This window comes from Lagopus leucura, unplaced genomic scaffold, assembly GCF_019238085.1.
Source record: "Lagopus leucura isolate 7727_CA_CO unplaced genomic scaffold, USGS_WTPT01 Super-Scaffold_100016, whole genome shotgun sequence".
Lineage (NCBI taxonomy): Eukaryota > Metazoa > Chordata > Aves > Galliformes > Phasianidae > Lagopus > Lagopus leucura.
Genome location: NW_024962270.1, coordinates 7,584,549 through 7,611,794, shown reverse-complemented (window position 1 = coordinate 7,611,794; position 27,246 = coordinate 7,584,549). Strand labels below are relative to the sequence as shown.

The following is a 27,246-nucleotide window of genomic DNA, read 5'->3' as shown; positions in this document are numbered from 1 at the left end:
TCAGCAAGTATGTCAATGGATGCATGGAGGAATTCAGTGCTACACCTTTGCTTTGTACAAACTTCCTTTTAAAAGCTGAAGGGCTGCTCTCAGGTCTCCCTGAGCCTTCTCTTCCCCACGTTGCTCTGTCGCAGCTCTCTTAGCCTGTCCTCGTAGGGGAGGTGTTCCATCCCTTGGAATAGGGAAAAACATAGGTACAGGTGTGAATCCTCAAAATGCTGAAGATCAGAGCCTCTGAGAATCAAACAAAACATTTCTGAAGTCTGTTTGCAGTGAAAAATCCAAGCTTAGTTTATGGAGAAGAACTGGGAAAGAGCAAAGTAACAAGGTGGACTTTTTTTGTTGCTGTTTTGAGTTTGTATTATCTATTTATTTTCCCTCGGGGAGTGAAAAGGGAGCAGAAATTATTCTGAACAGTTCAGTCACTGAATTTGAAATTTGAATGATTTCTGTAAACAAATAATGTTGGAAGTCACTAGTTCCCCATTTGTATCAAGTACTTGGAAAATATTGACTGATGAAGAAAATACAAATCAAACATTTCCTATATGTGATATGTATAATGTGGTATTAGAAAAAAAAACACCTGTGGAAACTTTGAAATGTGAAAACAATGTGCACTCAGCAGACAGAAAGGGAATTTTGCATTCCAGATACCAATGATATAAAGTGATGCAGTGATATATTAGGAAGAAATGTAATTCATGTCATGTATTTTTAAGGCTACAATTAGGCTGTAGTTGTGAGACTTCACAGTCGTCTCACAAGAGCTGTGAAATTAATTTTCATGGGGATATATGATTGTGTGATGTTGAACAACTATTATTCTTCTCTCTGGATCTAAGCTGATGGTTTGTGTTTCTTTGGCTGGTCCCTGAGAATATATCAGCAGCATGGGAGGGCCAAAGACACCAAGAAATTGAAGTTATCTCTCTGGAACTGCAGTCACACACAAAAAAATTCAATGTGTATTATTTTTACTTTTATACAAATCCTGAACAAATATGACCTGAATTTTACAGCAATATATACCCATTCTAAAAGCAGCAGGAGGCTTTTGAAGCCCATTTGTTCAAAATATATTTTGTAGCATGCCAAGGGAGAGGAACAGAGAGGAAAACAGGTGGGGAGAATTTTTCTGCTCCTCCTGTCAGCTTGGTGAATCTATTCTGCCTTTCTATCTTGCAAAATATATTTCCCCATAATGGCTCTATGTTCTCCCTTCTTGAAAACATCAGACTTATCTCTGCTTTATTGATCTCTCTTAAGATATCAAGAGTGAATTTCTAATAAATTCATTACATCAAACCAATACCAAGTAAATATCACTAATGTGTTTCCAAAGATATTTTCCATGATGTATTTTCTTTTAATAAAATCACAACCCTTTCATTTCATTTTGGATGGTCCTGTGTGGAGTCAGGATTAGGACTCATCGATCTCTGTGGGTCTCTTCCATCTCAGGATGTTCTATAGTTTAACAAAATGTTCCTTTGCAGTTGTTTACTGATCTACACTTAGAATGTGGGCATCCAAATCTCTATTCCCAAAGCTTTGCTTATGGTTCAGCTTTGAACTGAAATGAGAAATAGATCCAGGAAGCCAGAGTAAAATTATTCATATAAAATTATTTCTTGGAGGTTCAGTACAGACACGAAAACTTTGAGAATGATAAAACACTTCCCTGTAGGTTGAGAGTGACTTGAAATTAGAGATAAAATTTAATTCTGAGACAACATGGGGCAAGTTGCTAAGTGAGATCTCTACAGCAATCGAGGAAATTGAAGTGAAGGGGAAATGTTGGGACAAATATTTTTAACTGCAGAAAATATTTTCAAGACAATGTCTGTATTACTCTGTGTGAAAGATGACAGACTTAAGTAATGATCAAAATGGCATGTAATTTTACATGCAGATGTGTTGAAATGACCATGAGCTACATTTCAGTGGGCATTATTTAGGCCAAATGCAAACCTACTGTCATTTACATTTAAATTTAAAGTATGGTCCACGATCTTCCACTTTTGTATTTGGAACTGCACTCAGATTCCCTCGTTTTGAAGACAAAAGGGTTACAGTTTCCAAGCTGTACATCTGTAACCCAGAAAGTCTTATAAGCCTCTCCTCCAGACTAGTCAAGAGGTAAAAATTACCCTTATGGTAACAAGCCCTGCATAATCCCTGAGTAATAGAGTTTGGGTTTGTTTTTCTCTTCTCACTCTCTTTTGGAAAAAAGGAGGAGGAGTGTCTAGAAACAGAAACTATCCTGGATTAAGGGCTCCAGAGTGGTTCTGCTAAACAAAACTGTAACAAGGTTGATTTGTTCAGGCAAGGCATGCCAGCAAGAAGTAACAGAAGGAAATTCTTCCTTCTCTCCTGACAACAGCAGCCTACAAAATTCATATGGTTCTTTATATGAAAAGCAGCATGGCTACGAGTAAAAAAAAAATCTTGTTTGAATGAAACTCAACAATTCAGTAATGATGCGGCATCCCCAAAATGGAAAGCAGTAAAAGCTGTATAGGAGAAATTTAGGCTGCTCTACAGAAGAGACTTAAAATATGCTGACCAGTACATGATCCTCATTTGCAACTATGTTCCATCAAGAAGCAAAGCAGACTGATGAACTACTGCTCTCATATGCAAAAATTAAGATATCCTCCTTGCAAATAAAACAACACATTGAAAAAATATTGAATTATTTAATCTATATTTCCCCCCCTTTATTGTGGTATTCTGGACAAATTTGTATGTGGCTCGCTGCAGAACCATGGAAGAGTACAATGCTCACTCACATTGCAGATGCTAGAAATTACTGAGGTTATTCCATTTAGTACAAATACATTTCATTTCTTTTTGGACAGGTTCTTTTTATGTGAAGAGCCTGAAATAGAAACTTCAGATGCACACTGAATTTTTTAAATTTTGGGGGCCTTTTGTATGTAGGATTTTAGTCTATACTGCTAAGGATGTATGTCCTAAATCTACAGGTCTTTAAGCAGACACATTTGCTTACTTTAGCAGAATATATGAAATCCCAGTAGACGAAAATAGCCGTTAGCCTAAATTTATTCATGTCCCTTATATCATACACATTTGGCTATATATTTGTGTACATTTGTTGCTTTACCAAACTGTGAAGCACTGAAATTCAGCTGTCTGGTGTTTTGCTTTGTTTTTGCTTGTTTACAGTGTGAAAGAGAAGGAAGTAGGGCACTAATAAAGGTGGAATCCATGTGCTACAGGAGCAGAACACTTGCCAACCCACCACTTCTTAAAAGAAAACAAATGACATATTTCTGCAGGGTAAAAATTGCCTCTTTTTTCTAATAGTCAGAGCTGAATTCTCTCCTCAAAAATGCAGAGAAATGATCTTTGCAGTACAGTTGATGACAGAAATCCTATTCCAGTTTCTAAAGCACTATTTGAGCATCAGGGCACAGTGCTGCTTAGGAGTACCAACCCCATAACAGCTGAAACTGTTTCTCACCCAGGAATGTTTCATTCTCTCATTTTAAGAAACTGTCTCTTTCATGCAAGCAATAATCACTTATAGGGTGAGAAAAAACAAACAAATAAATAAACAAGGAAGGCAGTGGTAGAAGTTCTGTTATTTGTTAGTGCCTGTGTGGTTAAGTTACAGGTGATCAGGAGTTATGAGGAAGAACTGAATGGAAATTCACTTCCTGGTCGTTTTAAAATACGAAACAGCAGAACAACCAGGAGTGGGTTGGGTGGGTAAGAAAACTATGGCTTTCTTCATTAATAATGGCCAATATGGTCCAAATTTATATCTCTTCTCTCCAAATTGTTTCCGTATCCATCCTTCAAAACTAATGATTTTAAATACCTATTGTAAGTAATTCCTAGCAAATATGATGAATATTCTTCCACTGAATTGTCTATTTTAAGTGCATGTAAGTTTGAAATGGAAATAATTCTGGGCCTGTTTTCTACTTGCTAGCCATTCAAGTGGGATATACATCAAATGGTCTGAGTTTATCCAGGTTAAACACTGGATTCTGTGGCATTAATTTATATATGTAACATAGAATAATTCAGATTTCTGGCACTGCCTGATACACATTTTAATACTCTGTTGTGTTTTTTTTGTGTGGGTTTTTGTTTTGTTTTGTTTTTGTGTGTGTGTGTGTGAATAATCTCTAGGATCTGTTTAAAATTCCTACTTTTGCTGGCCTTGCCTGTGCACAGCAGCAGCACTTCAGGCTTTGATAGCAGGTGGAATAAGATGACACGAAGAATTGGCTGAGTAGGAAAATCTAAGTGAATCACTTCTCTAACTGATGTTCTACCATTGCAGATGTTATAGTCAGTGCATTTTTTCGGATAACACCACCCTGTAAAACTCACTTAACTAAAATTATTTTTTAGAACTGTGGAATCTCTCCAGATTCTGACATCTCATTGATGGGAGCTGGAAGGGTTAGGTGAAGTTAATGGAAAGACTTAAGATTTTCTCACTCAATAAAAAAATCAGAGAAAAATTGTGTCTTTTTCCAGTAACCTTGGTAAGAAAGTCCAGTTTTACTGCTGCAGTGTGGCTGAAGTTGGGATGCTTTCCTGCTGGCTCTGTCTTCATTAGTATGTATATTTCCTTTCTCCTTTCACAATTTACCATTGCATGTATTCTTGCAACATTATATTTCTTCCATCACTAAATTTATTTCTTTTTATGGGTACTTACTGACCTCTACTATTGCATGTTGTTCTCCTTTGCCTCCAGAATTAGGTCTTTTCAGATCACGAACTAAAAATAGGAAGCTAAATATGAAAAACTATTCAGATACCACAGCTGTCCTGTATTACTAACAATATTTTAGTCCAGGACACTGCTATTCTAATGCAAGAGGTTAAAGTTACAGTGCTAGAATATCAAAACTTCCGCTCCCTCTGAAATACTTTTTAAAATTGAAATACATGTTCTTAATGGAAAAAAAAAATGCAGCCTATACTTGATTGAGTTTGCCCTGCAGAGGGCATTGTATGCAGGAAGAAGCAAACCGTGTGCGCAGTTTCTAATAGCACAGATGTTTTTAGTAGCCCCTAACTTCTCAATTTTCCAATAGCACATAAACATGATATTTAAACATGATTAGGACAATTTGCTGCCCAATTTGTTTCCAGTTTTAAAATATTACAAAATTATGATGAAGTAGTTCTACGGAAAAAGTGCAGAATCCAACAACATCTTTCAAGTGAAAAATTTTCCTGTAGTGTTGTTATCCAAAGTGAATTTTGAACTTTTTATCTTAAGTGCAGCAACGTAAGAAGTGACTCACAGTTCTATTCCTTCATGATTAAACAGCAGCTTATTATACCTGTTAACAGTTTAGAATCCCTGTAGCATGTACAGTTGCCACTAAGATCAAGATATACACGTGTCCCTACCTGAAAACTGATGGTCTTTGTTCTGTGTCTCAGTGTATGCATTCAGTATGCATTCAAGGTCAAGAAACATCTCAAGAAGTAAAGTTTTGGCCATGTTCCATGGAGGAACCTTGAGTCCATATTCAACTGGTTAAGTTCCTAAAGCACACCCATCAGATTTCAACACCTTATGTATATTTTGTAACTGACATTGTAATGTCTGTGGATGCGTATTTCCATAGGGACTACTTCCTAACTTCTTTTATATCAGAAATATTTCAGATTTATATTTTAAATTTAGACGTTATTTGAGAGAAGCCAGATTACCTCATTGAGGCCTACTTCATAAAGGAATTTATCACAGAATCATAGAATCATTGAAGTTGGAAAAGACTACTAAGAAAGATCATTCAATCCAACCATCAGTCCATCCCCACCATGCTCTCTAGCCATGTCTCTCAGTGCCACACTTAGCTTTTTCTTGAAAACCTCCATGTCTTTAAATTGCAACAGCAGAGAGATTATATCAACAAACTATTCCAAATCACAAGATCAACTTCTTGCATTTTATTTTCTTTCGCAGAAATGTGCGATGTGAACAGAATTTAATCTCTTGTTTTATAATTATGACCAACTGGAAGATACAGGCCATTATCAAGCTTCTGAGAAAACACCAGGTAACTATGAGGGTTGCATTCTTGAATTTCACTCAGCATATTGATAAGGATCCATTTTCTACTGAAATCAGCAGAAATCATTGCAGATTTCTGGTGGAACCAAGAGGGTGTTTTCCCATGCATTTCAGTGGAAGTCAGATTAATGACAACAGATGTGGCTGCAAAGCATGATGCTGTCTTACAGCCATATGATTCTAGCAGTTCACTGAATCACTCAATTAAATTGCATAAATGGTCATGTTGTGATTATTTCTGCATTATTTCCATAATTGCATTTTGGGTATTTAAAAAGCTATTTTTAGCCCTATTAATAAGCAATGTGTGTTTTTTAGGAGTAATGACCACATTATTTATGCCAAAAACATATGAAATGTTCTTCATGTGAGGAAGTTACGTTTCTGAGGCGTATCAGCACAAACTTCAGCTATGTAAATGAATGAGCAACTTCAAAACAAAATGAGTCACTTAAGTCTAAAAGAGGGACAGTGGATATATATAATGCATACAGACACAAAGTATGATGAAAGTGTGACTTTTATCTTAAAACATTTGTTAGTAGCTGGCCTACCTTATTTTGCATAGTGTTAGCATAAATGCTCAGCCATGGACTAATATAAAATAATAGCATATTTTCATATATACATACATTTTATATGTGTATTCATGAACACACCTTATATAGACTGTATGAATGGGAATCTGTGCAACACGCAAATGTATGTGTGACTTCTTGCTAACTGGAAGATATGAACTATGAAGAATTTTTTAAAAAATGTAAAGTTCCAGTCTCATTTTTTAATATTAGTAAACACAGATTTTTCTAAATAATGTGCTTAACTCTCACTGAAAATAATAGAGATTTAAGCATCTAATGTATTTTGAAAAGTTGTCTGGATTCTCATATTTTCATTGCTCTTAATTACTGGCTGCTTAAAATGACCTCTCCTCATACTTTAAGATATATGAAGTAGTACATACTTTATACAATGCATTTCAATTGCAAATAAATGCTGTTTACTGCTTGGTAGTGCTGTTATACTTGCCCTGTTTCATAAACAAGTGCTGTCCATTGATCTAATAAGTCATCCTGAATTTTAACCAGTTTAAGATAAAAGGCAAAAAGCTTTCACTTACAGCCATTAAAAAAAACCTGGCTTGAAATGTATTGTTATTGTGTTGGGAGGTCATGAGGGAAACTTATGCCTAATCTAATCTTACCAAATGATCACTTTAACTGAGTTTGACTTGCTGATGCTGCTGGTCAGTTGTTCTATCTTCCCCCGTTGCACCCACCTAAGGTTCTCTCCTCTTTCCAATGCCTGAGCATGCACATTTCAATGTGATAAAACCTTCTGTCATGACTGATCATTTCAGCCTTTGCTTACACAGACTTCACACAAGAATAAATGCATGTAGCTCATAAGTAGTTCTTGACTGAAACCAGAGATGATACTCAAATGTTTTTGGATAAAGTCCTTTATCTTCAAGATCTGCCAAGAGATGCTGTAATACTTATCAGCAATACTTTGGTACTAAGTTTGTCCATCAGCTACTAATAAAAGGCACTACCAGATGATAGCCCAACAAAGTGCAACTGATTAACCATACTTAGCAGCTAAGCAAAAATGATGACAATGAAACAATGCAGATAACATGATTTGGTCAGCAGCTCCACAATGCTGTAAACACAGGTAAAAACAGGTAAAAGCCTGGAAACTGCAACATCCAGTCTACCATGCGTGGAGAAATGCTATGCTTGTACTGAATGCCTGATACCCAGACAAAAGTATTTAAATTAAAAATAATAACAAATGATTTAAAGAGCAAGAAAAAAACTCCAAAAGGAGATGCTATTACTCTAGCTTTCCAACAAGCCTATTATCTTTGTAAAAACCAGTCACTGAAGACTCTGGAGATTGTCTTAAATAAATAAGTGCAAATGTCTAATCATTAATTAGCTGCCTAGTTTCAAATCCAACTAAGCAGTGTTCTAATGTGCATTATTGCTTTCTGGTTCTAATTGAAAGCCAGAATGGGTAAACAATGAAACCACATGTTTATCAAGTGCCTATTTCCTGGTAATCAAGAAATATGGTAATTGCAGAAGCAAAAGGACTGTTTATCAAGATATTTCACTGACAAGTGTTCTCCCCTTAGTCCTTGTTACCATAAAACACCAGCAGCCCTGGCAACAGTGGGGAAAACGTCCCTCCTGAGACCAACAAGTCAGTGTTTCACAAAGTCTTACTGAATGAGAGGTGACTGAAAAAACACAGTAGACTGAGATGTCAGAGAAATTGTTTGAGGGGCTGAAAAACAAAACCAATAGTGGAAGAAAAGTAGCATTTGAGATATGTTAATAAATAAATAAATATTTGAATAAACAAGTAATAAATTTGATATATGTTAATACTTCTTAATAAGCAAAGGGACATTTAAAACTTCTCTGAGCTTGCTGCAGTTCTGGACAATCAGACATAAGGTCTGATTTTTGTGTGGTCCTATGTGAAACCAGCAGCTAGATTTTATGATCTGTGTGGGTCCCCTCCAACTCAGGATATTCTGATTCTATTTTGGAATTTTGACAAGATCCTTTCTTTAAGAACAAGGCCCTGCATTAATTTTTCAATTAATTTGCCAATAGTGGAACAACATCTGTTCCTTTTGTTTCATCTTCAATCTCAGGAAAAGTATTTGATTTGCAGCTGTCTGGAAAGGTAGAAAATGGATTGCCATTTTAAGTTTCTTAACCAATCCTACCTTATTTTTTTTTCCTTTTGTCGTATAATCATGGAGATCATGCATTCAGCTGATGTATTATTCCATTCTTCTTCCATACATCTTCATTGTTTTGTATCCAGAGAAGATTCACCCCTGCTGTTCTGGAAGAAAAAAAGCCAGTCTAATTTTATTTGTAAACACACTTGATTATTCAACAGCAGTACTGATGATATTAGCAGAATCAAGCACACCTTGGGAATAGCAGTTTTTACTTAATTACAGCAGTACAACCATCTGGGAAAACTCCATTTTTAATTTACTTCTAGAAGTCCTATGCATGTAACAAATACTTAGGTATTTGGTAACATCACAGTGCAAATAGATTATACAGTGTGGAGGAACAAGTATACAAGCACCAAAGCATATGGAAAGGAAGGAGTAAAACAATCCACCAAAATAAATTATGACACCAAAGCAGTGGAGTACCCCATATTTTTTATCAAAATACAAACAGTTAATTGAACCTGAGACACAATTCACAGAATAAAGCAAAATAATCCCCCTAAGATAAGTGACAACCAAGAAAAAGGGAACCATTGCTCTAGTTAAGATTTGTACTTTTTTAAAACTGCCTTATAAAATATTTTTCCTTAATTTTATTTTATTTTATTTGTTTTGTTTTTACCTTAAGCACATTTACTTACCCAGGGCAGATCACCTGTACATGGAGCATGCTGAGTTCTTCCAGAAATCTCAGGAAATCTATGTACAGTGACAGATTTTCAAGAAGGCTAAACATCCAGATCCAAAAGTATCCTCCACATCAAGGAGCAGCTCTTCCAAAGCTGGATTTGCATATCCAGATGCCTGGATGACCTTTAGGCTCCTCAAAAATAGAAATCACTTTTAAACAGAACCATTGACTTTCTTGTTACTGTGGCCACGTTGCATGAGCAACTGTGGTCAGGCAGTGGGACTGGATGGCCTTTGAAGGTTCCTTTCCAGCTATTCTACTCAAATCCCAGTCTTCAAAGAGCTAAATCAGCAGCAGCTTTTTGTATCCATATTAAGAAAAATGAAGCCATTACTGCCTTTCTTACATTCTCTACCAAAGTTTTTAAATATTTTCATGAACAAGATCAAAGAAATTTAAAAGTAATCATTCATGTAGGCTTCTATATGATGAACCATGATCTTGCTCTTCATTTAAAGCACTTGTCGACACACCTGAGCCATGCTGCAGCTCCCACAGAAAGTAGTTCCTCACCTCAGTGGTTCCACATGTATCTTGCCTAGATGGAGTACATAAAGGAAAATAAAAATCTTTACTGTGCCATCTAAAGAAAGTATCACAAATTGTCCTTCAAGAAAAAAAATCTGCTTTTTTTAAATACATATTTTAAAATAATTTTCTATGGGGGGAATAACTTTCCAGATTGGAACTTCTAATTTTGACCAGACTCCAGACAAGACCTTGGCACTGCAATGTATTTGTTCACAAACAAAATCTGACAACTTATGAAAATCACACTCTGAAAAAGAACCTTTTCAGAACGTGACTTTATAACTGTAGGCACTTTATGTGACTATGTACCTCTGACATATAATTCTACTCAGTCCCATCATATCTTGGAAGATATTTTATTATATACACATATAATTATTAAAATATTTATACAACTGAAAAAATTTGTAAGTAGCATTCATTAATATTATTGCCTACATTTGCATTGTCTTTCCTTGATAGCAAAAGAGTTTCTTTAGGCTGTTTTTATCATCTTTATTTTGTGTAGCTTTTCTACTGAGCTGAAGGCTGCCAGTATGTTTGATCATGTGGTATGGCTTCAGGATATATAAAGCAATGAGCATATGTAGTGCAGTGTTACCAGCATGAAATTAAAGCCATTAAAGCCATGTGGAAGCTGCTTGCTTAGTGGGGGGGGTTTGGGGGGGGGAAGAGTTTTTTAATAAACTATTTCTTATGTGTGTGTATACGTGTGTTCGTGAGTGTGTATGATGGTAATTTGTGTATATGAGCATGCATACACACAAATTACCATGGCCTAATTAAAATCCGGTTAAAAAGGATTGAAATGGGGGATTAGGCTCCTTGGGATAGTAGCCAGCATGTGAGATGCTGAGCACTCTGATCATAGCGGTGATAAAACCAAGCTCTCAAAGAGATTACAGTCAAAACATCTTAGTGCTTTGATAGTTTTCCTAGGTTGTTCTGCAGTTTGCAGGATTCATAATAAACCATTGTCTGGATATGGCAGCACGTCAAGGGAGAGAAGAATCCTGTAATGTCATGATTTGTAGTGCAGGAATGCCTAGAGACTGTGATTGGGAACAGTGTCCTTTATGCTATTGGCACTGCTTATCTATGTGAACCCTGTGAGCTTATGGTATGAGCCAGTGCATAAAAAATAAAAACAAGGGTAAGTAAAAATTGAAAGGGTTAGGAATTGGGAAAAAATAAAAATATGCTCCTATATGGGATCTCTGGGCAGTTGCAGAATTTTTATTTTTATTTTTTCCATAATAGCGCTATTGTGGCAAAGCAAAATGCTGTGGAAAAAAAATAATTGTTCTTAACCAGTATGCTTGGAAGAAATAATTTAGTTCTTGATTCTGCTACAGCCTTCCTACCTTCCTATTAGATTTTACATGACAGAGAATTTGAATCAGAGTTAGAAGGAAATGTAGCTAAATATCATGTGAGAAGTAAAAATGACATTCAGAATGTCATACTCTTCCAGAGTCAGATAGTGAAGAATTATGGATACTTTGAAGTAGTTGCTTATGAGTGCGAAGTCTGTTTAATCATTCTTCAATGGATGAATCAAAATCTGTGGTGTGTGACATTATTAGCAAAACTGGATTTGAAAATGGAAAGCCTCACACTGTGGGAGAAAAGTTATAGGCAAAGAAATAAATGAAAAAATGACGAAGACCAGAAGACTGATAATCTAACATTAATTATAAATGTGGGGACTGCAAATTAATTGTATTTAGTACAATTTTTTTTGTTGTTTCCTTTCATGTCTAAGAAAAGAAACTCCATAACTCCATTATTAATGTTTTCTTCAGACTGAAAGATATTAGAGTTCTAAAAGGTGAAGGGATTCAGCAATTGTCCCTTGAGACCAAAAGAGAAGGGATATAGTCATTTACAGAAGAGAGATTATATAATATATAATGAAAATCTGGTAAAGTCAATGGGAATCTTTCATCTCAAAGCATACATTTATAATTTGCTTCCACATAGCAAAGATAAAATTCAGAAATATTATCCAAGTTGATAAAAAGAACTGTTGGGAATAGTTGTCAAGCAGACAAATGATTCTACTGAAGAGGACAAGTTATTTCCACACTACATTCTCTACTGAGAGGAACAATGAGGTACTAAAGTGTGGTATAAAATAGAAAATCACAGCATTTTTGTCTCAGAAAGTTTACTCTCATTTCAGGGATTCCCAGAGAGTTCTAAGGAGAAATATAACTTTGGAAATTCATGAGTAAGGTCAGAAAAACAAGAACAACTTCTTTGTGTCCTCTAGAGTAGAATGAAATACATGATTCCTAGCATAGTTATGCTGGTACATTTAGGAAGCTGTCATTTCTACCTCTGACTGACAACAAGGCCGTTTTGGAACAATGTGAAGTGGGTTGTCCAGACTCTGCGAAATAAACTGAGATTCCAGATACCTAAAGTTTACAATTCCTGAAGAGTCAGAATTGTAGCAGTTATGGACAACCATCTGATTTTGAAAATCAAACTTCACACTTCTTCAAAATGGCAATTACAATCCTAAATCACCTAGATCCTGTTACCAGAGTGAAGGAATGTATCGAAGAAGAAGCAAATTTTTAAGTCAAATAAGGTGATTTGAAGCTCCTTTCAGGTATTGAGATTTAACTTAAACTGCTACCTCAAGTTAGAACTTTAGTTATCACTGATTTACTGTTTAGTTCAGCCAATGTGAAGTAAGAACCGCAGTGAAATAATCATGCCTTGAGTATTTGCTTTTTACCCTTTTTGCCAGTGAAGCAATACTCTTAGCCTTAATCAAGGGATGCTACAGATACTTCACAAACCAAACATACTATTAAGAGGCCATTTCAGAGAGACTCCTTTCCTTATTCTTTCTTCACTGCCTAAGAGCAGATAACCAGTTATGGAGTAGCACTGAATGTTGGTGGAAGCTTATTACAGATTCCCTTTCTGTGTCCTTCAAAGAGTATAATCAGGTCCTGGGATACTTCAGAATGGGCTCAATTTATAAACTCATTTCTTCAAGTTCAAGAGTTCAGTTTAGCTTTGAATAGTAAAAATTCAATGAGTTCATCTAAAAATCATCTGTTGCCATAGCAATGCCTAGGGAAATGTCTCTTGCTGTGAAGGATTTCCCACCTGAACTTTTATTACATTGTGGAGTTGTTTCATTTGTGATGCACCTGTTTACCTTGAGGGATCAGGAAGAAACTTCTAAACTCTGTTGTACAGAGCAGGGAAGAAAATTAGTGTCCAATAAAATGATGCACTGCCAATTTACACAATACCTTATTGTGCACTATCTTTCCAAACTAAGAAAGTTTTTGGATGCTATATTGATCCTAATTCAATAATTTCAGAGATTAATTTCTCCCACCACTGTAACGGGTGACCAATTGAGTCTCTCTTTAATGATGTCAGATGTTCCACTCCTTGCTTTTTGGCACACAGATGTCACAGATGATGGCTTCACTGAGTTAATAGCTTTAGCAAGGTTCTTGTTCTTTTAGATCAATTCGATGTTTACTGTGATCTTGGAATGAGTTTCTCTCTGTGAGTTCTCTCTGTGAGCTGAAACACGCTCTACTCATTTCACCAAGTGTCTCTGGCACCATCACAGAAAGTGCTGTTCTTATATTCATATGACTTGTCTCATCCTCACGTGACTTGTTGCTTCGCTGTGAAGATGGGTTCTTTCTCCTCCCATAGTTAGATGATGTTAATACATTTTCTGAACATAGCCATCTGCACCCCAAAGGTGCTTTGAGTTGCTGTAGTAGTAGTTACTGTGAATAGGCACCAGAACACATTGGAGTGCTTTGGCTGAAGCTAAAAACTCACAGCTGTTTCCTATCCTCTTTCATTTCAGTACAAGGATTCCTTTGCATTTGCCATTTCCTACAAATGTGCACTTAGATAGTTTGCATTTCTTATCCAGTGCATAGTGCAGAAACTTGACATGTGTCTCACCCACAGCCACAGCAGTAATTTTGATGGCATCTTATCACAGTTGTTCTGCCATAAATAAAGGTCAGCAACAACCATTGTGGTGAGATCTATGTTACTTAATTTTAAAGCAGAAAGCAGTGATTTTTGTGCAGTTGTTCTTTCCTTATGGGAATATTGCAAATGGAAGGGAGAAGTATGTCAATTTCTTTTGTACAGTCATGAGAAGTGTACACAGAAATGCACCATACCAGAGCCTAGAGAAATGAAACCATGATGTGACATAACAGATCGTTATCAAAACCACATAATAAAGGGTATGGAAACTATAATCTTCCACTCCAACTATAGTATTCTACATCTCCAGCTAAATGAATAACCATTTGATTCTAAAGTCATTGGATTAGCCATTGAGATTTTCATTGCACTGAGTGAAAACTACTGGCATTTAGACATATCTTGTAAGAGAGAGTAGAACTACTCTAAGTTCTAAATTGTGGACTTACAATATACAATTAACATCATTTATATTTATAACATTTCCCTCTTAGAAGGATATTACATTGATTTACGTGTTCTATAACTTTTTTCTGGGCATCAGAAAAAAGAATGACCCATTAGGTCACCTAAGTCTACAGTTCTGCTGGTGCAGGTTTTATATCAGGATCACTTCTCACATCACTGAACTGCAGCCACTTTGGTTGTCACTAGGCAATTAATCTGCCATACATCTGCCCATCATATCACTACACTTTAAAAGGGCAAATTAAAGTAAGGGAAAATTGTTATGTCCTTGGAAATTACCTCTACCTTTGACAGTCTGATGGTCAGATAACCTGCTGAGCAAAGTCCCCTTATAATTGCTTTCATGAACTTGATTTGAGCCAAGAATCTGGCCAGGAAAACTTAGGGAGTTACAGACAAATCAGATGTCGTACACACAAGAAGAAAATGAAAGGAAATTCCTTTCTGCAACAAAAGTGCACTTTGCCTTGTTCCCTTTTACACTAACACATTCACTTTTGATTCCAAAAAGAAATTACTAAACTTGATACAAGCTGTTTTATGAATGAATATTACAGTTATTAATCCCTTTTTCATCATTTTCATTAATCCCGCATTTTCTCTTCACTGTATGCAACAGCAAAAATTTTTTGATCATATTTACATTTATTCTGAAATACTGTGGGAAAAAATGGGATGTTCCGTAAAGAATTACTATTATGAAATGCCATCATCAGTAATACAATGATTACTTTTCATATGGAGAATTTTCATTGAGTGAGTTGAAAACAGGCTGAAGGGGCAAACGGCAATCCAATCCTAATTAACATCTTCATTAATGATCTAAGTGATGGGGCAGAGTTTACCTTCAGCAAGGTTGCAGATGACACAACCTTGTCATGCTTCTCCATGGGAGCTGATATATCAGAGGTGCTGCTGCCATCCAGAGGGACCTTGACAGGCTGCAGAAATGGGCTGAGAGGAACCCCGTGCAGTTAGCTCTACAAGCACACGTAGGTGGACATGGCAGAATCTAAGGGATGGTGGTGCACACCAAGTTAAATATCAGCCAGCAGTATGCCCTGGCTGCAAAGGAGGCTAACTTTGCACTATCCATTCTGCAAAGTACTGGCAGCAGGTTGAAGGAGATGTTCCTTCTACTATACTCAGCAAATGTTAAGCCACATCTGGAGTGCTATTTCCAGTGCTGGGCTCCCCAGTATAAGAGAGCCACGGCCATGCTGGAGAGAGTCCAATGAAGGGCCACAAGAGGATTTCCTCTCCAACTAAGAAAGGCTGAGAGAGTTGGACTGTTCAGCTTAAGGAAGAGGTTGTGTGTATTATTAATGTGAGTACGTACCTGAACAGAACATGTCAAGAAGAGAGAGACAGACATTTCAGTGCTGACCTCTGACAAGATAAATACAACAGGCACAAACTGAAACACAAGAAGCTTTATCTGAACATCAAGAAACACTTTTTTAGTATGAGAGTGATCAAGCACTGGCAGTGAGTTTGGATGAGATGATCTCCAGAAGTCTTTCCAACCTCAACCAACCTGTGATTCTGCAAACTCCAAGGCTTGTTAGAGAGAGTTAAAGAAACTAGGCAGAACAACGACCACAGATGATAATGAAGAATATTCTGTCTTGAGAGTCACTTAGAAAACTAATTTGCCTGCACAAAGTGCCTATGCTCCCTAACTATAAACCATAAATGAATATGTTTGCATTTCAAAAATTCAAGAAATGGTATTCTTCTCTGATACAGCTTGCCACTAGACCTTGCTCAGCATCTCTACCTGTCCTTTTTTCGTTCCTCCACTAGCTGAAATAAGAGGCAAAAAAGGTAATTCTTGTGCTTACCATAAAGATTTTCACTGCACTGAAAGAAAGGTGCTGCATCTTTCTGCTCCTGCTTAGCTGTAGCACAAAGATGTTCAGCTTGCTAATGCTCCTGTGTAAATTACAGCACACTGCTTTCATACCTGCAGAACCTTCTGCAGTGATTTTCTTTCTTAGACATAGAACTTGCTTCTTTTAAAACCCAATTAAGGGAAAGATAAGCTGAAATCATACCATTGCATGGAATATAACAATAATGCTTCTTAGAATTAAAAATACACTCCTGTGTTTTTATATGCAACTCTATTTTACTGCTAAGCTCTTAAAAATGGCTCCTGAAATCTACCATTTTTTTTCCTGTTTAAGAGACCATACGTTTGATTTTATTTTTTTTTTGTTATAGCAAGAGAATATTGAAGGTCTACCTATGGTACAACATTACACAGAACTCACATGGGAACATTTTTAATTCACACAACATGCTTTTGATCCCTACATGATCACTGGCCATTTGTCTGGGATTTCTGGACATCCGCAGTGCAGGGGGGTTGGACTCGATGATCTCAGGAGGTCCCTTCCAACCCCTACAATTCTGTGATTCTGTGATTCTGTGATTAATCCTGGGCAAATGACCAAAGGCCTCTAATCCCATCTGGCAGCATTTCTGGGTGGAAGAACAGGGCATGTTAGAAGCCCATCTATACTGTAGCCACAAAATTCCTAAATAAAGTGGAGCAGAAGTTGAAGAAAATGCTTTCCAAGATTATTAGTCTCTGTTCCTTAAAAAGCTCAGCCTTCTGTCAGGCCTTACAAACAGTATGTTATACATATCTAATGTAGATACAAGGGAAAGCAGAACACAGGTTATTCTCTATCTAATTTGAACTTGCATCTTACTAATAAGATGTGAATCCCGGTGGGGAATTAAAAGTTTGTTTTCTTAAAGCATTATCACTTGAGAATTCTGATATAAGAATTTCTCTAATATTCAACAATAGAAACAATAATTTCTCTGTAATTATTTACAGATATTTTTTTTCACTTTAGAACCAAGGATATTTTTTTTCTAATTTTGATGTTTTTAACTGATAAATGCCAAGAACTCTGAAAAAAAAATGTTACAAATGATAGCTTTCATGAGGAAGATATTGTGTGAAAAAATATTATTTTTCATATATGTTAGGGGTGACATAGGTTCAGTTTTATTTTTTCCTGTCATTTTTAGCAATTCTGTTGATTTTGTTAAAGAATATACAAATCTGTCTGGACTGTTGCTCTAAAATGAGCAAAATAACTTTTTCATCTAACTTTGTCTAAAAATATAATGAAGTCTGCCATGAAACAATATTCTTTGGTAGATATGAGCATATGTGGAAGAACTCTAAGGGATATTACTGCCCATGACCCATTGCAGAAAAATAATTACAAACCCTTGGCTCAGGTTCCTCCTCCCTCACTCCTTCCTTCACACATTCACCTATAGCAGCAAATTCTTAAATGTTTCATTGATGACAATCTTATCTAATAAACGTGCATTTATCTAGAGATCAAGTTCTCATCCTCAAATACCATGAAAGGAGTTTTGACAGGAGATTTTCTTTCCTATAGATGGTAATAACATTGCTCACACATTTCCCTTTCAGACTTCAATGGGAACCACCAGTTAATAAATCTCATTTGCGGACTAATGAATTCATACTGTCAGGAACAGCTTCAAGGGGCACAGGTAATAAGATCATCTGAACAGGAAAACTTCTGGAAACAACCCAAAAATGTGTTCTGTAATCAGACCTAGAAGAAATACCTAAACTGTTTCATGACTTCACACACCAGGCTTTGTGTAAAAAGCCTAATTCTGTACACCATGAAAACAGTGATACTGGTGCCATGTTAAAAAAGTTGCTTGAAGTAGAACAGACATTTCATGAGGGATTGTGTGAATGTAACAGCTAGTCACAACAAGGTACACTGCAGCTGTAGATGTAAAAGTTTTCTGGGTAAATTGCTGAGATTTGATTCCTAGTTGTAAGGTATGTCAATACTTTGTGACTCTTCATTTTCTATTACAATCACACTTCAGGGGGTTGTTTGTTGGTTCTCACAGAGCTACACATTACTTTTAGAGATCATATCACCTGTAGGTTAAATGGATTGTATTTCTCCATGCTTTTGACAACATATTCTTTTTGTGCCTAGAAGTACAAGCTGACACAGTTAATCTGGACACGATGTCATACTTTCATTTCATAAAGTTGGAACATTATTAGAAGAAAGTATCAAGGTGATACCTCATGGCATTGTGGTCAAGAGGGGAAACAGTGAGAAAAACAATTCAATGTAGCCTTGGGCCTTTGACTGATCAAGGCAGGCCATGTAAAGTGTATTGTTTGCCTTGAGCTTATAGCATTCCTGCCCTTCCATCCAGGCTGGAAACTAGACCATGTGCCATACTGCTGCACAGAGCATGTTGGCTCTGCACCCAAACAGGAGGGAGAAAAACTTATGTATGAAATGGAAGACTTTGTGATTTAGGAGCTTATACCAGACTAATAGAGCACTGAGAGAAAAACAGCACTAAAACCTCTTTTTATGCTAAACTCTTCTAATTTTTGTTACAAACATGCCAAAACAGCTGCCAGGCTGCATTGTGGAGATGGGTACGTTGCACTGGCAAGAATGACCCAAATTATCATTATTATTAGCTGTCATACAAGAAACTAAACAATTTTCTTACAGTAGTGATTAGGAAACTGCCTGCACCTTCATCTAAGAATTATAACTTTTTTAATCAAAAAGGATTAAAATAAAAACAAGTTTTTCAACAGCAGATTAATAACTTGAAGAAAATATGAAATCTTTAAGCAATCACTGAACCTTTTACAACTTATACAAGTTATTTTACAAAGTAAAAAAAAATATATAGAATATTCACATTCCACTTTTTCTGTTTTGAAAGTGCTGAAAATCAACTGTTCTCAGTAATTCCTAATTTACACATAAGAGAGAAATTAAAATTTGTGATCCTAGACATTCTTCCAAAAAATGTTACATTACCCAATGTAATGCAGGTCTCTCCAAAAGTTGTGCCTTCTATTTATTTCTGTGAAAATGGAAACAGATAGAAAGAACACAATAACACTGTTTGATAAAGCCAATTCTCAGCACAAAACATCTTTTCCAACATAGCCACCACCATTAGCTATGCATTTTCACTAGCAATGAATAAGAGCCTTCATTGCACACTCATAAAAGCCTGCAGCAGCTGTTCATAGTCATCTAGAACATTGCTTTTCTTTCAAATCACTGTCATCTCTGCTGAAACACACCACCCACCACACCTCCATGCTCACATCCACTCTTTGTTCTCCATAAACATTCAGCAAGCACTGCTGAAAATCAATTGGCAGCATTTTTTCAACATGGAGGAATTAATTTCCACCCCTTTGCTTCATACACATTTCCATATCAGACACCATTTTGTCAGACTGCCCCCTGCTGCCATCTGTCACGTGGCAACAAAATGGAACAGAATACTGATGTTAAGGCTCAACCTTCTCATCTACCAAAATTCACCTTTGATGTCATTGGCCAATATAATAAGATAGGAGGCACTGCTTTTGGAGCAGTTCTCACATAAAGAAGTTACCTTTTTATACAGCCAACCTGTTATCTGAGCATACGTCTATCTACATGCTTACACGGGCCTTACTGGTGAAATATCCAACCACAATTAGCAATGAGTTTTATTCTCCAGACACCTAATAGGTCATAGATCTATCACATACTGTAAGAAAAAGGTCAGCAAAATGCGTGCTTACCCAAAGCTAAACAGGTTTGCAGCAAATGAAAGAAAGGAATAAAAATTTCCATGTTAAGTCTCATCTCTTAAATGCTAGAGTCTTACTTCAAGACTCCTCATTGCAAAGTACAATTTTATCTCCTGAAGATTTATGAGATTCTTCAAAGAGCATTCGCGTGGTGATCAGAGAGCAGTAACTCTAAACATATTAAAACTGCCTTTTAAGGACATTAGGCTCGTAATGAATGTCTTTCTTTTATTTCAATAAGCTACAAATACAGTGCAGTAATGTATTTGCTTTCCGGTGATTTGAGATGTTCTTGTTTCTCTATGCAGAATTTAGTGATCCCATCTCAATCAAACTAGAATATGAGGTAAAAAGGACATGAAGTCAGTATCTATACAGAGATGTGGATGACAACAAAGAATCTTTGGTAGAAAAACTTCCTAAAGAGTGAATACTGAATGTAAGGAAAGCCAGCCAATTATGTTAATAAACTGCTGAGGAGCATCCTGGCATAAGAAACCCTACAGAGAAATACTGCTTCCCATGTAACACAGTGGAATCTGATACTGCATAACGTAGAAAGTAGCCTTGAAGGAATACTGCATTCTAAATATATTCCTGACACCAATGCACAACCACTTCAATCTGTAAATTTAGTTACTTCTTTTTTTCTGTGCTGGAGGACATCATTGTGCTTGAATGGGAATTGAAGCCACTTCTGATGTTTCAATTCATGTATACAGTTTTTTGGTACTACAACCTAGTAATACACTTTTATCTTTTTTATCTTTTATGTTTTATTGTTTATAGTAGCTTCATATTTGCATTTTGTATTTTCACTTGGAACAATCAAAACCAATAATAAAAATCTTGTATCTGAATTTCGTTTCCTCTTCTCACCTATTAATATTCATGTTTTATGCCATGCACAACCACTAAAGATAAAATCCTCTTGGCTATGTGCAGTGAGACCTAGAGAAAGATCGAGGAAGATTCCCTTCATGGGATTTTGCTTGGGTCACACAGAAGGGCAAAGTTAAGGATGCAGCAGCATAGTTTTTTGGCAGGAATTCTATCCTAAATCATTCCAAATGCTATTCAAATACAAAATGTCTCGATATTGCTATTGCTAATTAAAGAAAGGTTGGTTGTTGACAATCATGCTGATCAAGGGGAAAAACAAACAGGACTGGAAGGAGTAAAGGCGCTATTTAGGGAGCTCTGTGCTTAGGGAAATAATGCTGGCTCTTAGGTAATGCAGAAGCCAGTACCTCAGCAAAGGCTGGGGGAGGAGGAGGGGAAGCCACACGGGGGGGGGGGAAAGGACAGCCAAAGGGAATGGCCACTGCTCGGCACAGCTGCAGTCACTGAGTGGGCTGAAACATCTGCATCACATAGATGTGTGGGCAGAAGTACGTATATCACTCTTTTCTATTTTATTCTGCCCTCCCTGATAACTATGTTGTCTATTATAAAACTGAATTATTCAGAAGAGTAGTCAAATAAATCTTTGGCACGCTCAGGGTGGTTTTTAGGGCTGTGTTTTTGGTTTGTTTTCTTTTGGTTGGTTGGTTTGCTTGCTGTTGTTGTTTTTTTGTTGCTTGGTTGGTTGGGGTTTTTTGTTGTTTTTTTGGTTTTTTTTTTTGTTTGCTTTGCTTTGTTTTCATTTTTAACGCAATAGCTCTTAGGCCCCTGGAGAGTTAGCAGGTCTGGACTTGCAGGTGAAGTGTGCACAGGTCCACTGCAAAGGTCACAGAGTCATAGAATCATTTTGATTGGAAAAGTCTCTTGAGGTCATCAAGTCCAACCATCAACCTAACACTGCCAAGACCACCACTAAGCCATGTCCCTAGCCACCACATCCACACAATAAATACCTCTTAAATACCTCCACAGATCAGGGCCTATTCTATTTCAAAAGAAACATGCTCATTTAATATAGAATTGTCTGTTAGAGATATGAAATGGCTGCTTCTTTCTCCTTTATTATTGGCATTACAGTGTGCCCCTGGGCTTCCTTTACTTTATGCACTGTGTGTGTGTGTGTGTGTGTTAAGCAATGCAGAAAATAGGACTCCCTTGAAGTACCAAAAGAGAACTTTCATATAGGAAAATCAGAACAGTTGGGAGAATCAGGACAAATGTTTAGCCCATTTTTTAGATTAATAGCAGGTTATCTCTTATCTTACACACATAAAGATCCACAATAAAGGACTATAATTCACATTCTGGACTTCTAGTCGACTTGGTAAAGCTAACATTTTGCCTGCAGTTTTTCTGTTTGTATTTAAAGAGTGTGAGAGGAGGCATTTGTTATTGCCTATTGCCCCCTACAGAAAAACATGAAGATAACAGTAAATTGAGTGAAGAAGAAGAGAATATGTCTGTACTGCAGACCATCACAAGTCCAATTTTTACTGATTCAGAAGCTTCTGAGCCTGAAGATAATGTCACCTATTTTAGTGAAGTTTTAGCTTAATTACTTTTAAATTTGGTGGTGATCATATAAAAAGCAGCAAGCAATACCAAAGAAAGGTAACTAAAACAAAGCAACAAATCACACTGATTTTCAGTCTAGCAGTGGCAAGAAATCTTGAATGCTGTCATTTTTCTCCAAGTCTTTTCCTCCACTGCAAATAGAAAATATTAAATCATCTTTTCTGCTTCTTATGAGATCTATGCAAACCAATATCCATCAGTGTTTTATTCTAACACAAAGGAGAGTTAAACTTAACCTCCTTGACAGGAAAAAATACTGAGCAGAGAGAAACTTATTTATCAGAGAGACGCCTTTAAAAACAGATCTCCTAAGTTCGTATGGATACAGGAGAATGAATTAAGCATGAGAACAAAGGCACACACACACACAGGCACTTACACAGAAAAGCAGAAGTTTTCTCCTGCAGTTTCAAAGGAAACTGCACAACGACTTCAAAACATAATAATCTCCTAATGAAATAAGCATGTATCAGCAATTATAATTTCAGTGTGAAATGCCATGTACAGAAGAAAACTTCAGCAAGCGAAGATTAATTGTGACCTGCTTTTTAAATGGGTAGGGTTGCAAATGTTCTACACAATGATTGGATTAAAATGTGAGTGCTAATTCTATTTCAGTTTGCATGAATGGTTCCGCAATTAGGTAACTGCTCCTGCATAGTCACTGCTCTGGGGTCACTCATAGGACGCTAAGAGACATCTTACAGTTCTGGAAGTTTTGTCTGCCTTTCAGGGAACTGTGTCACAGCTCTGGACTTGCATTGCACTCTGGGGTGTGAAAGAAATCTCTCAAAGTGGAGACAGTTTTAGTCCCATGTGAAACGTGCTAAAATGTGCTAAAATTACCCACATCAGTCAGCCTATACTCAGCAAGCAGCTGCAGCTATGAAGATACGTCCTTCTGAACCAAGAATCCAAGATGAGTATGTGGTCTAATAAGCAAGAAGAGATTTCCTGTGTTGTTACTTGACAAGTCTAATGCAGAATATCTCAGAACAGTCTCCAAAGCAAAGCTGCCAGGAGAGCTCAGGAAGCCACCTATCTGCTTCTGGACTGCAGATCACTTAGTCATCAGATGATGCTTTAGTACAGCAGCAAAGACCTCATGTTACTGAAATCTTAGTAGTGACATTTTGCATAACAGACTTTTTTTTTTTCCCAGTATTTCCAGGATATATTCATCATAATAACAAATTCTTATCACAACAGTTAGTATAACTGGTTAGGATTTTTCACTGTTACTCCATTTTCTGTAATAAACATACTTTTGCCAAAGCAATAACCTTCTGTGGAAATGTACTGCCTTAATATCTTCACGGAGAATTTTTAGATTAAAGGTACAACATTCATGCTAAAGAGGAAGGGCTTACTTTGCCCAGGCATTTTTCTATTTGAGCAACTGCATAGGACATGAGAGATTCAAATTCAGATCCCTGCACTGACCGGAGAACCTTTGGTCAACTGCCTATGAAAAAACTGATCAAATTTCTTGCCTGGGGAAGAAAAGAGATGAAGACAATAGAAAGCAGGTTGCTCAGGTCTTTCTGTATACAAGATAAATTTACTCATTAGAGTTTTGCCACAGAAATGACATTTTCTGAATTGGGGAAATAAGGTCACACTCACAGAACTACACCAGACAGTTCCACTTAAATCTTCAAAAAGCTTTTATAAGTGCTTTTGAGGAAGCAGACTTGCTTTGCAAAGGAAAATCATTGTGGTCTGGGCACTAGTAACATCCAGACAACATTTCACAAGCATTGGTCTAGCTTCTCAGAATGCTTCTGACTCAACTAAACTTCCTCTTCAGAGGGATTTCTCTTTCAGTATGTCATTTTTTGGTTGGATATCTGCTAGGAAAATGTACCATTAGATCTGTGGCCTTCAAAGTGAGCTTTATCTCAAGCTACTTCTTTTCTTTCTGTGAGACTAATGTCAGACTCTTCTCATTACAATAAATGCTTAGACACAGATACACCTGCCTTTACAAATACATGTACATAGCACATGCACACATGCACATACATACAGAGTGTGTCCGTTTTATATAAATGCATGTATAAAATCTACATTTGTAGATATAAAGTCTCATTACTCGACAAAGTAAAAGGCCAAACTTGTGGAAAATATTAGCGCAGTTCTTATCAGCTGGTATTATTGCATTTCACTTCCCTAGGGTTTTATTTTTTATCCTAAAGATTGAAGTTTAAGAACTGCATGTTGGATGTTGATCAGAATTTACCCAATATTCTTAGCAAATACCCTGAAATAGATGGGAGGTGGCGGTGAGAGATCCATCAGCCCAGAACTCTTTTCATGGTAATAAGAGTAATAATGAACTCAAACATAGTTTGAATTCTAAAAACACTGAGCTGATGGAAATTGGCTATTCCAAAAAGCCATCAGTGTGAGGTAAGTGGAGAGGGAAAGCTCCTCCTGAAAGGCTTTTTTTTGTTCTTATTTTGAGAGATTTATTTTTTTAATCTTCATCTGTTTTCATATTATTTCCTCTTTCTGCTTTCATCTTTCAAAGTATCAATTCTCAGAAAATAAATGAGTACCTAACAAATGTAATATTCTTTAAATCACAGCTACGTGTATAAACTGTAAAATGCAATTACAAATCATGTCTCTCATCCCATTTCCTTAACCTTGAGTTTAGTATCTTCAGAAACAGAAGACTTTAAGCCATGACTCTTCTTAACCATTTCAACACTGTGAAAATTTCTAATAATTGCAATGATTACTTAGAAAGCAGAAAGCATTCAAGTTATCAGTGTTTTCTTTAGAGGTTATTTTTCTTCGCAGAGGACACTGGCAGAATTTTATGTACTCACTTCACAAGTTACATTAGCGTAAATAATCATCATCATCAAAAATATATTGCTCTGTGCAGTTACTGAGGTTTAATTGGGCCGTAACTGCGCAGCTCCGGCAGAGATGGCGATACAATATGAATGCATAAGGTAGAGCTTGTGCACTAAAGACAGAAAACAATTGTGTCGCCCTTAGTTTAAAAGAGCACATACATACAATAAGTTATGCTTCTGAGGCAACGGAATGGATAAAACAGCCCACATAAGCACACTTGGCTCCTTTGAATGTGCTTAGATTTTCCAGCTGTTCAGCAAAAAAATATCATAGGTAGAAGCAGAGAAGAGCACCAGAATAAGTCACAACCAGATTATTCTTTTAAAGTAAACTTTCTTTTAAGGAAGGAGAATGAATAGCTGTTCTTGAAAGTCCCACCCTTGAAACAATCTAAAATCAAAAGAATGTTGTCTACGTTGGAGCCCTATTTATACAGCACGTGATTTCCTGCCTGGAATGTGTTGGAGTGATCCTATTGTTAGCAAATGACAAATGCAGATTGCCTAAATGTTATCTGGGAAAGGGGGGAGTTAAAGAAACATTTGGGAAAATACAAGTAGAAAATTAATTCTTCTATTTTATGTTCTTGACAATTTCTTGCTCGCTTAGAAATAACCAGTGAGTTAAAATGTGGTACCCAATTACTAAAAACTATTTAAGAGTCATTTATCTCATCCAAAATTCATGGGCATTTCAAATCACATCAGAAAATAAATACTTATAGTTAGTATTTTCAGCATATACCCCTCAAATAGAGCGAGCACACGATCACAGGAAAGATAAGCCAGCTTCACTTATTTGTACACTTATACGTACTGTGCTATGGAGGATTATGCATAGTTCCACTGGGACCTGCTTCTCTCTGGGAGGATGCATTTCAGTACTTCTGATAGAAGACAAAGGGTACGGGTGGAAACCTTAGAGGCAGGAGGCAGGAAATACTGCCCTTACTGCCCTGCAATGGAGTCCACCACCTCCCGAGGCTCTGACCGCACCAGTTTGTGCTGCCGGGCTCTGCCACTAGAGGGAGCACGGAGACCGGCTGACAGACACAGCCCGCTCGGATGCGGAAGACCGGCGAGAAGGAGGAGGAACAGGGCCGGCCTTCCTTCCTTCCTTCCCTGCTTCCCACCAGTGTCTGGGGATGCTCCCAGCTCCAGGCCCCAGCCCAACGGCGGCACTGCTGCCAGGCCCTCTGCATGGGGCAGGAAGGGGCAGGCAGGTGGCATCCTGATACCTTGTACGACTCTCCAGTTGGCCCTGGCCGTGGCAGGGGACTTCTGGAGCAGTCACAGGGAAGTTCGGGGTCTTTATATGTAGCATCCCTGTCTTTGTGCTATCTAGTGGAAAAAGCCTATCTGACCCGCTGCCAGGGCACAGCGAGGGCTGGCTGCTCCTCTGGGCCAGGCTTGGAGGTGCAGTTTTACCCCAGGCAGGGTAAGCAGGCAGAGCCAGGGCTGTTTGTTAGATCTGAATAACTGCAAGTTCAGATAATCAGGAAAACTCGTGATCTGCTCTCCCCACTCCACAGAAACTCAGCTGCCTGCCGAGAATCACAGAAACAACGTTTCCCAGACCTGCAGCTCTGAAGGAAAAGGGACTGGGGGCGCTTTGGTCAGACTGGAAAATGAAACCACCCACTGTGTCTCCTAGCACACAGCTGGATGCCACGAAATCCAAACCTCAAAACATACAACCACCCTTCCCTCCACCAC

The 27,246-nt window shown here is 37.2% G+C and overlaps 1 long non-coding RNA gene across 1 annotated transcript; it reads right to left on the bottom strand.

Moving 5' to 3' along the window:
* Window positions 1–56: 56 nt before the first annotated feature.
* Window positions 57–26,398, bottom strand: LOC122183039. Its single transcript, XR_006180075.1, has 5 exons — window positions 26,348–26,398; window positions 19,410–19,455; window positions 9,491–10,078; window positions 8,826–8,947; window positions 57–172 (listed from the first exon to the last, which is right to left on the bottom strand). It is a non-coding gene; the product is annotated as an uncharacterized LOC122183039 (long non-coding RNA).
* Window positions 26,399–27,246: the final 848 nt, after the last annotated feature.